General features: G+C 42.3%; 1 protein-coding gene across 2 annotated transcripts in view; it reads left to right on the top strand.

Annotated features, from left to right (window-relative positions):
• Nucleotides 1–13119, top strand: part of CALN1 (calneuron 1) — a 468953-nt gene that overhangs the window by 122920 nt on the left and 332914 nt on the right. The gene's annotated exons all lie outside the window — the stretch shown is intronic.

Genomic DNA, 13119 nt, shown 5'->3' with positions numbered 1-13119 from the left:
GAACTCAGGTCCTCCTGAATCCAGGGCCAGTGCTCTATCTACTGCCCACTAGCTGCCCCCTTGAATCCTATTTTCTAATGCTTGTAGGTGTGATCCTGAGCAGGTGGAAGTCTCAGTTTCCTCAGATGTAAATTGAAATAATAACAATTATAATAGTACCTACCTCCCAAGTTTGTTGCAAGGATCCAATATATTCATATAGAGTACTATTCTAACTTTAAAGGGCTATCTAAATGCTAGCCATCAATATTATCATCATTAAGACAATGTGGAGGAGATGAAACCTACACTGTGGCAGGGTAACCACCCTGAAGAGATCATGCATCCTTCAAAGTAGCAGAGTATTGTTATTATTCATGATCAAATATAGTCATCAATTATTTGAGGCCTCCAGTATTTCCTAGAGATGATGAATATTCATAAATATTTTATCCTGGTGTATTATTTATTGGATAGACAATGTAGCATAGTGGATAGAGGGCCTCAGAGTTAGGAAGAACTAGATTCAAGGCCCTCCTCTGACACATACTGGCCGTGTTATCCCTGGAAAGTCACCAAACCTTTTAGTGCCATAGTCAACTGTCTAAGACCATAAGTAGCGGAGTAGATACTGATCAGCATCTGAGGAAAGGAGTTTTCTCATTGGAAGTTACCTATGGCAAAGAAATAACAGGTCTGACCATCCACAAAATCTCGGATCCTTAATGTATGAAATATTTACTTGAATATGTAACCTCTCCTCCTAAGCTCCACGAGGGTAGGGACCTTTTCTTATCTATACTTTTTGTCTCTGCCTAGCCCAGTGCTTAGCCACATGGTAGGTAATGAATGTTGAATGAAGGAATGAATGTAGGGCATAAATAGAAGCTTGGAATTTGTGCCCAAGTGGATAACTGATGGAGCTCATTTTTTCATTGAGTTTGGGGAAAAGTGTAGGTAGAGAGGGTCTTTTTATGGACTTGATTTTTAGATGACTTCACCAAATTACCTTTAGTATTTGTAAAAACTCTAAGCCCCTGATTTGTTGGAATAAGCCATGTTCTGCCTCTTAGGTGGGCTTTACCCTGGGTGGGGGAAGGCCATATTATTGGCTTCTCATATTGATTCTTCTGGCTGACTGAGGCATCAGTGTGTAATTGTGGACCTAATTTTGAGCTTTGGGTCATGGGCATTTTGTATGTGGTGCTTTGGTACCTTCATTTAATCAACCCCACAATTAAATGTTGAATATCCACAGTACACGGGGCAGCAGGCCAAGTACCATAACGTTGACAGAAGATTTACAAGACATGGCTCCTCCCCTCACAGGCCATATAATCAGTGAGGCAAGACACCTACTTATGAAAAGTTATAAAAGATGCCAGACAATAATAATGCTTGGCATCTATACGTTGCTTGAAAGTTTGCAAAGCATTTTACATTTATTGTCTCACATTAGTCTTACATTAACCTTGTTGAGTAGGTCCTACAGGCATCAGAGGATCGTGAATCTGGAGCTGGGAGGGTCCTCTAGAACCATCGATCTCATCCAAGCCCTTCACTTAAGAAGAGAAAGATGAGGCTCACAAAGTTGGTGACTTGCTTTCTCTTTCTCTCCCACTCATCTCTAGATATTTGCCAAGTATTGTTGATTTCTGCCTCCACAACAATTCTTGTTTCCTTCCTAACCTCTCAGAATTCTTAGCTTCTTTTAGGGCTTGGTATAAGCAGTGATGAAGTGAATAGAGTGCTGGGCTTGGAGTCAAGAAGACTCATCTTCCTGAATTCAAATCTGACCTCAGACATTTACTAACTGTGTGACCCTGGACAAATCACTTAACCCTTTTTGCCTCTGTTTCCTGTTCTGTAAAATGAGCTGCAGAAGGAAGTAGCAAATCGCTCCAATATCTTTGCCAAGAAAAGCCCACAAGGCATCACAGAGAGTCAGACATGACTGAAATGACTGAACAGGAATAAATAGCACCTACTGCAGGAAGTCTTCATTGGTTCCTCCTCCCCTCCCTCCTGCCCCCAGCTGCTAGTGCCTTCTCCTCTAAAGGCTGCCTTCTATCTCGTCTATATTTTGCATATACATATTTGTTTCCATGTTCTCTCTCCTATTAGATTGTATCCAATCACATGTTGGATAAAGCAAGAGTCAACAACTTTGTTCCTTCTGATGAGATAAAGGAGCCCTAGACCTTACTATCTCCTCTTCCATTGCCTCCTAAGAGACTCCAGACATTGCCCTTCGCTCCACCTCTCTGTCCTGCTCCCCCTTCCTTCTTTTCCCCCTCCCAGGGCTATCCCAGAACTCATCAGAGGGTCATGAGATGGTGGGAAGAGTCACCCCTGAGGACATCCTTCCTGTTTGTCTTCTTCCTTTGCCTGCCGGTGACTGCTCACATCTTCAATAAGCCAGGGAGGGAGCATTTGTCCTTTCTTTATATCTCCAGTGCTTGGTACAGTGCCTGGCACAGAGCGGGTACTTAATAAGTGTCTGTTGATCAGTTGCCTGACCTGTCTCTTTCCCTCCACTCACATGGCCACCACCTTAGTTAAGTCCCTCATGGTCTCTCAATTAAACTCTTGAAACTTCCTAATTAGACCCCCCAACTTCTAGTCTTTCTATCCTCTAATACATACTCTATATAACTGCCAAAATAATGTTCCTAAAATCCGAATCTGGCCATATTGCTTCCTTGCTCATGAACTAACTATTGCTCCTTCTTGCCTCTAAAAGAAGTTGCTTGTCATTTATGGCCCTGCTTATAATTTGGCTTGAACCTCCCTTTCCCATCATAATTTATACTAATCTCCTTCACATATTCTCTATTCCAAGGAAACTGGCCTTCTTATTGTTCCCCAAGTGTATAATTCCATCTTTCACTTCTGTGCCTTTGCATAGTCCGGCCATCATTCCTGGAATGCGTTCCCTTCTCACCTTTGCCTCTTAATGTATTTGGCATCCTTCAACATTCAGGTCACATCCCCTCTCCTTTGGGAACCATAGTTGTTCGTGTTTTCTCCCTTCCCATCTAAGTATCATGTTTATATTCCTGTCTTTACATTACTGTGTCTCCCCAGTAAGATGTAAGGTATTTGAAGGTATGTTTTACCTTAGCACACCTCCCCCTATCCTCATGTCCCTCACATAGGTTAGGCACCTAACAAATGGTTATTGAATTGGAGTGGATCCCCGATGGTCATACAACTAGTAGTTATCAGGCAGCATTTGAACTCAGGTCTCTCTTGACCTAACCAAAACATGATACTAAAGAGAATAATTCTAGCATTCAACACAGAGCCTTGCACATACTAAGGCACTTAACAAATGCTTGTTAACTTGGGTGGAGTAAACTGATAACATCTTCATCTTTTTATAACTGCAAAATCCACCGAGCCACGGGACCTCGAGAGCTGGCGGTAGCATAGTAGATGACTTATTTTTTTAAATTCTCCCAGTTTACATTACAGCTTGCATATTCCTCTTTCAGATAGTGACCTCCAATGGCTTCTTTTTCAAACTCTAGGTTCAACGGCATTTTAATCTTTTAAATTATGTGTCTCACTTCATGCCATAAATGCATTCCTGCCAAAGTATGTGTCAGCTGAGTTTCATTAAATCAAATTCTATTTTAATTAACTACACTAGAGAAACTTGAAAGGAATCCTGCGAGAAATCATTTTGTCAAGTGAAGAGTCCTTTTGTAAAATGGAAAATGAAATCCTAATATGTCTATTTTGTGAACCTGTATTTCTTTATATTGAGTTTACTTAAAATGAGGAATGCCAATATTCCAGGAGGTCCTGGAACCCAATGCCCTGACTTTGTTCTCATCACTTGGTGACCAAATATTTAATGAGATTTTATTCTTAAAAAGAGCAGCTCATATTTATCTTGGTTTTAAAGCCTTTCTCTCATAATACTTCCCATGCAAAGGTCCCTGGCATATAGTAAGCACCTAAGAAATGTTTATGCTTTCATGCATAGGTCTGCAAACATTATTATTCCTATTTTATGGGTAAGGAAACAGAAGCTCAGAGCTTGGCCTGAGGGCACACACTTCTGTATGTGTCAGATCCAAGCTGCAAACCTAGGTTTCCTGATTCTAAGTTCAATACATATCTCCCTGTATACCACTTGCTGTGCGCAGGGCACTGTGGGGTTTCAAAAGCTGTATAAGATCCAGTTTCTGCCCTCAGACAGCTTAGCGTCTAGGGAGCTTCGGCACACAGGAAGTTAAATGATAATGCTGGATGTTATATTAGCATTTTAGCCGTTTTTAGTTGAGTGGTGCAGAGAGTAAGTGTCTCCACTTAAGAGGAAGGTACCGTGCCCTGCAGTAATCTGGGAATGAGGAGCTAAAACTTGAATTGGGCCTGAAGGGATATATAGAATTTGGATATGGGAATAGAGATGGGAGGAATTCTTGGCAGAAAAAATGATGTGACTAAAGCATGAATATGGGACACCACAAGGCTATATTCAGGGTACAGGAAAACAATAGCTATGTATGCTTCTTGGTGACTTGCCCCTTCCCTTGCCCTCAGCCTGCCACCATGAGGGCACCTTGGCCCTATACTCTTCCCCCTTTGCCCCCTCCCAGGGCTATGCCAGAACCCCATCAGAAGTCATGAATTGATGGGAAGAGTCATCACTGAGGGCACCTCTGTCTGCCCTGAAGACCCCTGGCACTGCCATCTTAACCACTTATATAACCTAAAGACCTCTGGGCTTTGCCATCCACCCTCTATCTACTCTTTCAGACTCTCTCTCAAAATCCAGTAATTTCTCCAAAACATCATTCATTCATTCATCTGGCCAGCAATTGTTCAAATGACTGTGTCCAGCCCTAGGCTAGGCGCTTTGGGGGAGAGATACCGAGGAAGAAAAAGACATGAGTCAGTGTGTTCTTTCCACCATACCATGCTGAATCCCCATCTCCCCTGAACTCCTATTAAATATTCCCCGAGAGTGCTGACTCAGGCTCGGAAGCACCTTCCCCCTTTTGGTATTTCCTGGTCATGGAAGATCTGATAAATATGCACGTGGGATCCCACAGCCCTTTCACTGACAGAGTCCTATTACTAATTAAGTTGGTACCCTGATGGAAGTTCTTAGTTAATTGGTCTCATAAGGGCATTTCAGGCTCTATTCATGGAGCTTAATATTCTGTACTCATGCCCTGGTCCATTCTGGTTTGCCAGAAATCCAGGATCTCTCTGGCATCAGGGGAGTAGTACTGCAATGGAATCCTGTGGGTGGTGAGAGCAAAGTCACTGCAGAAGGGACTCAGCCTGCAAGTGCCAAAGGACATTTTGCTATGGAGAGAGGCTACGATGTACTGTGGACTGAGGAGTTAGCAGCCTGGGTTCTAGCTTCGCTCTAATCTTGGACTCACTGAATGAGCCAGTTTCTGGAACTTCCCTCTCTCCGCCTTAGTATATCATCTCCAAAGTGCCACTGAGACTCCCTTCCTCGCCTTTTCTTTTCTGGGTTGGGGGGAGGGGATGGTTTATGGTGATGTATTAGGTTCTCTCTGTAGCCCGTGGAGAGGTCTCTTGGGAAAACTGCTTTGGAAGTCTAATGTAGTGTGATGGAGTGTGACTTTCAAATATTTCTGAAAGGAAATAAGAAAGTGGTCAAAAACCTGGGTTGGAATTCTGGCTTGGCACCTACTGTCTGTTTGACCCTGGGCACATTACTTAGCCTCCCCAGACCTTACTTTCCTCATCTATGAGATGAGGGCATTAGAAGCTGTCTAAGGTCTCTCTGCCTTGAGATTGGTCACCACATTTTATGAAGGACACCAACGAGGTAGGGGACATCCAGAAGAGAACCCACAGAATGACAAAAGGCCTTGAATTAATTCACTCCATGTTAAGAAGAAACTAATGTTAAGCCTGGAAAAAAAAAAGGCTTCTGTGGGGTGGGTGGCAAAGTTTTTTTGGGGGGGTATGATAATTGTCTTCAAGTGTTTGAAGGGCTGTCACCTGGAAGACAACTAGATTTAGTCTGCTTGGCCCTCGAGGGCAGAACCAGAATGAGTTGAATTTGTACAGCAGCAAACTTAGGCTCGATATCAGGAAAAGCTTCCTAGCAGCTAGTGCTATTTCCAAGTGGAATGGACCACCTCAGGAAGTGCTGGTTCTCTCCATATTAGATGCCTTTAAACAAAGATTAAATATCCCTTTGTTAAGCTTAGCCCCAAAGAAGAGACACTTGAATCCCATGAAGTGGTCTCATGTATTCCAATTTGCCCTACTGGAAGAAGTTTTAATTATGTAAAATATGGTCATTGGTTCCAGCCCATTGGAAATATGCAGTATGAATTAGATTATTTGTACTAATGGGAACCTAATAGTGTGAGAAGACACCTCCCCCTCTCCTTTGCAGAGGTGGGAGGTCTACAGACATGGATTTTCAGAAGTTTAATTTTTGATGTACTAATCAGTATTGATCTTTTTCCTCTTCTTTCTTTTAAAAACATAATATATAATGAATTTTATATATTATAAATTATATATTACATAGGATAGTTCTCTGGGAAGGGGAGGAAAGGGGAAGGACAGAAGAAAATTCAGGTAATTTAGGCAATATCTTCAGCTACGTGTTATAGTGGATAGAGTGCTGGGTTAGAGTTAGTCAGGAAGATCTGAGTTCAAATCCGGCCTCAGACACCATGATCCTGGGCAAGTCACTTAACGTCTGCCAGTCTCAATTTTCTCATCTGTAAAATGGAGACAACATTAGCACCTCCCAGGGTGGCTATGAGGATGACATGAGATGATATTTGCAAAACACTCTGTAAACCTTAAAGGCTATATAAATGCTAATTATCATTGTTATCATAATCATCATTATTAAAAGAAAGCCTAAGAAAACGTAAAATTAAAAATATATCCATTTGTTAGGGAAATTATTGAAAGGAATCTGGTTTAGGCATGGGCAGCATGGCCTCTGAACTCCCTTCCAATTCCAAAATTTAGTGAAATCCTCTGATCTTAGAATATGAGAAATAAAGGGGATTCTCAGAAAACTGAACTTGGTGTCACAGGACCTGAGTTCTAATCTCATTCTGCCTCTAACTACCTGTATGACTTTGTGCAACTCATCCTCTCTGGGCCTTAGTTCCTCATCTGTAAGATCAGGGGCTTGGAGAACTTGGCCTCTGAGGTCCCTTCCGGCTCTATTTTCCAGATGAGCCAGTCAAGGCCCTGAGAGGTGGAGGGTCATGTCCAAGGTCCCACAGCTGGCAGGTGTCAAAGGTGGGCCTGGAGCCCAGGCCTTTTGACTTGCTGGCCAGTGCTTTCCTCTGTGGCCTGGGCTCCCTTTCATCGAGGACACACTACAATCCTTTCCTGTGACTGCTTGCTCCAGAGCTATTTGGAAACAGCAGCATTTGACTTTTTTTGCCAAGGACATACAGAAGTGGGGAATGAAGTGAGAAGATGTGACATTTTCTGCCCTTCTAGTGTAAATTCTACAAAGTCATCAAGGTAGCAGCAAGGGCTTCATTTTAAAATAGAATACAGGCTGGATGGCCTGCCTTCAGAGACCTGCTTTGTATTCTCTTCCTGACAAGCAACCCGCCTTCAGTATGTTATGCTGAAACGACCCCTTGCCACAACTTCCTGCTCTTTCTTGGGGATCCATAAGCACAGTTGACAAAACCCACCTTACTTCTGCTTAGAGGCCATTTTAGGGGACATCATGGTTTTTTCCCTCACCCCCTGAGTGACAGGTACCTGGTTGTTCAGTTGTTTTTCGGTCCTGTCTGACTCTCTGTGACCCCATTTGGGGTTTTCTTGGCAGAGATACTGGAGCGGTTTGCCGTTTCCTTCTCCAGCTCATTTTACAGATGAGGAAACTGAGGCCAACTGGGTGAAGTGACTTGCCCAGGTTCACACAGTTAGGAAATGTCTGAGGTTGGATTTGAACTCATGAAAACGAGTCTTCCTGACTTCAAGTCCAGTGCTGTGTCCACTGTACCAGCAGTACTGGAGAATAAAATCTAACCTACTCAAAGAAGAACCGAGCATTGAATAGTTTGCTATTACATTAGGATTGGAAGACCTAGGTTCAAATCCCACCCTTGATACTTAGGACTTGTGTAACGTCGGACAAATCACTCCACATGCCTGGACTTTGGTTTCCTTGTGTCTAAAAGGAGAGCCACTGGGATCCCCTCTGTCTGACAAGGGTGGGGAACTTGCAGCCTCAAGGTGACATGTGGCCCTCTAGGTCCTCAAGTGAGGTCCCTTGATGGAATACGATTCAGTCCAGTCCAATCCAAGGGGGCCACACTTGAGGACCTAGAAGGCCACATGTGGCCTTGAGGCCGCAAGTTCCCCACCCCTGCGTCTAGTACAAGCCCTTGAGGTTGCTTCTAGGTCTAGAGTTATGATCCTAGAATCATCCCACCTGTGTGCCCTTGGGCAAATTATTTCATCTCCCTGAGACTCAGTTTCCCTGTCTGTAGAATGGGGGTCTTAGACTAGATAGTCTCTGAGGTCCCTTTTCACTTTATTTCTATGACTCTACAATGCTATGATCCCTAGAATTAAATACGTGCTCCCCTGTTTGGAATATGAAGTCCTCTCAACCTGGCTCTAATCAAACTCTGAGATTATTCTAGACTACTCTCTTTCATGGATTTTATGTTCAGAAAAATCTTGGGCTACCCTTAAATTGTGTACAATATAATACAGTATAGTAGAGTGCATAACTTGAGCAACAGAAAGGACTTAAGAGATTGCCTAGTCCAACTTTCTCACTTTATATGTAGGGGAGGAAACAGGCTTAAAGGTGAAACTGGTTTGCTCAAGGTTCATAGGAAGTTAGAGCTGAGACAGCCTTTAGAGATCTTCACCCTCATGTTGCCTGTGAGAAAACCGAGAGCAGGATGAAGACATTGGTGATGTGGTAAGTGAAGGAGCTGGGATTAGAACTCCCATCCACAGGATCATAGATTCAGAGATGGAAGGGACCTCAAAGGCCATCTAGTTCAACCGTTGCAGATGAAAAGAGTTTGTTCCAACAGTCACGAAAGCAGCTGAAGCGGGTGCTATGGAGAGCTTAGAGCTGGGTCAGCTATCAAAGACAGCAAGGCCATCCACTGCCTCCCAGGCCATGTTGTCCTGACTTGTGTCCTGCCCCTGGACTTTGATGATTCAGGAAGAGAGAGCGAGGCTTATGATTTTGTGTAACTCTGTCTCACTTAAATCCAATTCATGAGCAAGTCAAGACATCACCCCATGATGTCACTGGTTCTCTTTGAAAAACAGGATGAACAACAGATAAGGAAACTGAGGATCGAGGAAGTGAAGTGACTTACTTGTCCAAGGTCAAGGGATTTGAACCCAGGTCCTATGACTCCAGAACCTTGGTTCAGGACAAAGCCTTGAAAGTATTTGGCTCCAGTATTCTCCATAGGAAGTGGGCCGTGAGCTTTTGCTCTAGATAGCTGGGTTACTGTTTCCAAATGCAAGCAGCTACAGGCAGGACAAACCATTTGCTTTCCTTCTCACCCTCCCAGAATCATCCTTGCCAGTTGAATTAGCTTCATCATTCAAGAGCCTCACAGACATCCATACCCTGAGAGTTGGCAAAGTACCAGCCTGCAGCACTCATTTTAAGTTTCTGTAACTTCTCAGAGCTGGGAAGAAAGCCGTTCTCTTTCAGGAACAGGGCCCAGAGCATCCGGGGGGAGCTCCCCTCTAGGGTAGGGGTGGGTAGACAGTCACTGTCAGCTGCTCACAGGAGTTCAACATGACAGCTCAGGTCCCCTGCTGACCTTACCCAGCCTGACCTTTCTTCAGGGTGACCTTAAACTGATATGGATCCGAGAGCTAGTCCAACAAGCATCTTTATTGTCCTTATCCAGGAAGATGTGCCTGGCTTTAAGAGTTATAATATCTGACATTCATAGAATGCCTTCATGTTTCCAGAGCATTTTATTTATATCTTTAAATTTTGTAAAGCACTTTACATGGATTCCTTCATATGATTCTTATGACAGTCTTATAAAATATCTTCAGTAGCTTTTATGCCCCCATTTTATAGACAAGAGAAATAAGGCTTAGAGAATCACATGTCTACTAAAGGTCTACTAAGCCAATATTTATTGGGTAGTTTCTATTGCAAGGTGCTGTCCTAGGTGCTGGGGATACAAAGACAATAAATGAAAAGCTGTCCCTTCCCTAGAGGACCTTATAGTCTACTTAGTTGGAGCTAGGACTCCTAGTTCAGTGCTCTTTCCAACCCTCTCTAAGCACCACCCCCTAATTAGAATATAAGTTCCTTGAGGGAAGATGCTGCCTTGGTTTTTATATTTGTATCCCAGCATATAGTACCATGCTTGGCCCATAATAAGAATTTGATAATAGATGCCTTTAAATTAATTAATAAATTACTTTATCCATCCATTCATGCTACTTATTTGAGAAGCTGGATAATGCAGAAGCTTATGTGGGTCAAATATCAGCTGAACAAAAAGTAGAGTGAGACAAAGCCAATGCAGCCAAGATCAGAAGGAAAGGAGAAAACTGGGAAAGAATTTTTACAACCAGTGTCTCTGATAAGGGCCTCATTTCTAAAATATAGAGAACTAAGTCGAATTTATAAGAATACAGATCATTCCCCGATTGATAAATGGTCAAAGGATATGAACAGGCAGTTCTCAGATGAAGAAATTAAAGCCATCTATAGTCATATGAAAAAATGCTCTAAATCACTATCGATTAGAGAAATGCAAATCAAAATGACTCTGAGGTACCACATAACACCTATAAGATTGGCCAACATGACAAAACAGGAAAGTGTTGGAGAAGATGTGGGAAAATTGGAACACTAAATGCATTGCTGGTGAAGTTGTGAAATGATCCAACCATTTTGGAGAGCAATTTGCAACTATGCCCAAAGGGCTACAAAAATGCTCATGCCCTTTGACTCAGCAATGCCACTTCTAGGGCTGTATCCCCAAAGAGATCATACAAATGGAGAAAGGACCCACATGTGCAAAAATATTTATAGCAGCTCTTTTTGTGGTGGCAAAGAATTGGAAATTGAGAGGATGCCCATCCACTGGGGAACGACTGAACAAGTTGTGGAATATGAATGTAATGGAATACTATTGTGCTATAAGAAATGATGAGCAGGCAGACTTCAGAAAAACCTGTAAAGACTTCTATGGACTGATGCTGAGTCAAGTGAGCAGAAGCAGGAGAACATTGTACGTAGTGACAGGCACGTTGTGCAATGACTAACTGATAGACTTAGCCCTTTTCAGCAATGCAAGGAACTTAGACATCTCCAAAGTTCTCATGATGGAAAATGCCATCCACATCCAAAGAAAGAACTGTGGAGTTTGAATGCAGATCAAAGCTACTATTTGCTATTTTTTTTCCTTCTGTTGTGTTTGGTTTCTTCTTTCTGGTGGTTCCTCCTATTGGTTCTAATTCTTCCTTACAACATCACTAATATGAAAATATGTTTAATGTATATGTATAGCATATATCAGATTGCAAGCCATCTTGGGAAGGGAGGGGGAGAAAAATGTAAAATTGAAAAGCTTATGGAAGTGATTGTTGATAAATCAAAATAAATTAATTAAAAAAAGAAAACCAAAAAAATAAGAGTCAGAGGAGGAATATTCAGCTTACAGAAATACCATTGTTCTCAATCATTATAAAAACTAGACCTTAAAGTACAGTCTTGGGAGTTCAGTCAGTGTGCTAATTACAAATGATGCTTATCTCCTTGCAAAGGAAGAAAATAAGTCAGTACCCCTTTTTAGACTTGAAAGTACTCAACTTCATTTCTTTTAGAGCCCAATTTGAACTTTCCACTAAAACCAATCAGACTCTCCTCTTCCCTTGAATACCTAGCCTGAATTAATGGACTTGTACATAATCTTTATCAAATCCTGACCATGCCTTTTCTCAGAACTCTCTAAGGCTTATTAAAATATATAACCTAGGTCTTGACCTCTTGAGAGGTTATTGTCGAACAGTTGGCATGTCCCTAAGGAGCAGCAGGGAGGGAAGAGTTAATCATATTCATTGGAAGTCAAAACTTGCTTTGGGGCCAAGAGAAAAGAAGCTTGAACCCCCTAAGGCAGGAATCTGGTTCAAAACCCAGCAACCCTGACATTCTTAGTGGAGAAGGCAGGACACATCCCTACATTCCTCATGTGTTCCATATGTAACTTGAATAATTAGAAAAGGCACATTTCAGAAATGAGGAGACAGACAGAAAGCTGGTGTTTGAGTGGGCTCAAACCTTTCTCACTGGGGCTGGTTGGAAGGAATTTGTGTGCTTACAGTCTGGTGGGGTTTGATAGCAGCTACGGAGCGCTGAATAGCTACTCCTTTTCTGTCCTTAATCTCCATCCTTATTCTGACTTCTTTTTAAGGTGCGGTTATTTGAGAGTAGGTGTTCTTAACTCTGTGTGTGTGTGTGTGTGTGTGTGTGTGTGTGTGTGTGTATGTGTTTGTGTGTGTGTCCCTTGGACCTTGGGGCAGGCTGATGAAGCCTATGGATCCCTTCTCAGAATCACATTTTTAAATGCACAAAATAAAACATGTAGGATTACAAAAGAAACTGATTAGATTAAAGTCCTATTTTTTAAAAATCAAGTTCATGGACTCCAGGTTAAGAATCTCTACTTTAAGTGGATGAGAGCAAAGTACTTGGTTCCAATGATCAGAACTCATTCATTGCCTTTGTTGACTTTAGGGCTGAATGGCTAAATTTTAATTTGAAAACAAGATTGGAGTAATTTGATCCATACGAACACCAATTAGACCCCAGTTCCATACTCCAATTAGTTTACAAAGATTCTAAATGAAGTGAAGAAGGTTCCTGGATTTGTGCTGGAGTCTTGTGGGCACATTCAGGGGATTAGAAAGGGCTTAACCTTTTTTTAACGAGCTTGTTAGAGTCAGTATGGAAACAATATCAGAATAAATGGGCATTTCTCCCTTGCTTTTAAGCAAATGAGTTGAATGAGCCAGCCACCCAGTTCAGTGGACAGCTCCCAGACTGGACTGATTGGATTGGAATGGGGGCATATTTGTCAAATGGAATCTTTCTAACTTGGCGGCAGATTTGGATTTATTTTGGGGACCCTCTGG

Source organism: Phascolarctos cinereus, unplaced genomic scaffold (genome assembly GCF_003287225.1).
Source record: "Phascolarctos cinereus isolate Bilbo 61053 unplaced genomic scaffold, phaCin_HiC Scaffold_5;HRSCAF=322, whole genome shotgun sequence".
Lineage (NCBI taxonomy): Eukaryota > Metazoa > Chordata > Mammalia > Diprotodontia > Phascolarctidae > Phascolarctos > Phascolarctos cinereus.
Note: the sequence above shows the minus strand (reverse complement) of the source record. Positions and strands in the feature narration are given on the sequence as shown.